Here is a 1,345-nt window from a genome sequence, read left to right as displayed (position 1 = left end):
TAGAATAAAAAATAATTTTATATCACATTAAAAATTATATAAAGTAATTATTTGAGAAAAAAGAAATAAAGGATTTATATTATGAAATAAAAAAATAAGAATGAAATAAAAATAATAATATAATATTGAGGAGAGTGAAAAAGATTCCTTTTTAGAGAGTAAAATAGAGAATTGGGTTGGAATTAGTTGTCTGAAAAAATAGAGAACTCTATATTTGGAAAGTAAAATAGAGGATTGGGTTGGTGATGCCTTTAAAGAAAGTCCATCTGAATTTGCCAACCAAATGCATGTGTGTATGAAAAGGTCCATCCTTTATACATCTCTTTCTATTATTAAACACATCAAAAATATTCTGCTTTGGAGGCCACCAAAAATGACAAAAGAAAAAGAGTTCTAACGAATATTTGTTCTTCACATTCAAAGTCAAAATTCTGATCATACGATAGATCATGATATTCAAGATCATCGTCTTTGGATTGACAATGAATCTTTAATGGAACAGAACTATTTTGTAGATTAAATAATTGAGATTAAATATGACTTCTCACGAAGTTTCGCTTGTACCGGATGAAAAGAAGATAAGAAGAGTACAAGAAAGATTATAACATTGATCAATTGATAGTTTGTTTTCTGAGAACACATTTTTATTTTTTACTGTGTAGAAAATACAAGAAGTTACTATATATATATAATAAATGTATATAAGTTCTAGAAATTATATTAAACCAAGATCAGATTATAACATCAAATAATTAACCACTAACCAATATAGCAGTGTATGTATGGAATATTATTACTAGATTTCTTACCTTTTTGAATAACTAATACAGATATTTTCATCAAAATGGGAAAAACATTTACATTTATCCCTAAATTTGTAAAAAACAATCTTTTTTTAAATATATTTAAAAGTTTGATTCAAAATGAACTTTCTCGATATTTCATTATATCATGTTATGTTCTTACTATAATTGCCCCCACCCCCTCCTTTTTTTTTAAAAAATAAAATAATCAAAATGATGTTTGGTTATATATTGGATTGATTTTTCGAAGAAAAAATAAATTAAAGATGATTTTCAAATTTAAAAATAGAAATTTTGACCAATTTTTCTAGTGAAAAATCTTCTGCACCCACAAATTCAAATTTTTATTTTTTTAAAAATAAATTTAAATGTGTGTCCAAACACAATTTTAATTTTTTAAAACTTAACTTTAAATTTTTTTTCTTCCAAATATCACATTCTTTTAATATCCAAACGCCTACTTAATCATGGCTAACCTGCTGTTCAAGTTACATGGCAAAGGAAAGACCACAACCCCCCCCCCCCCCCCCCCCTCATACCTC

Source organism: Solanum tuberosum, unplaced genomic scaffold (assembly GCF_000226075.1).
Source record: "Solanum tuberosum cultivar DM 1-3 516 R44 unplaced genomic scaffold, SolTub_3.0 scf00339, whole genome shotgun sequence".
Classification (NCBI taxonomy): Eukaryota; Viridiplantae; Streptophyta; class Magnoliopsida; order Solanales; family Solanaceae; genus Solanum; species Solanum tuberosum.
Note: the sequence above shows the minus strand (reverse complement) of the source record.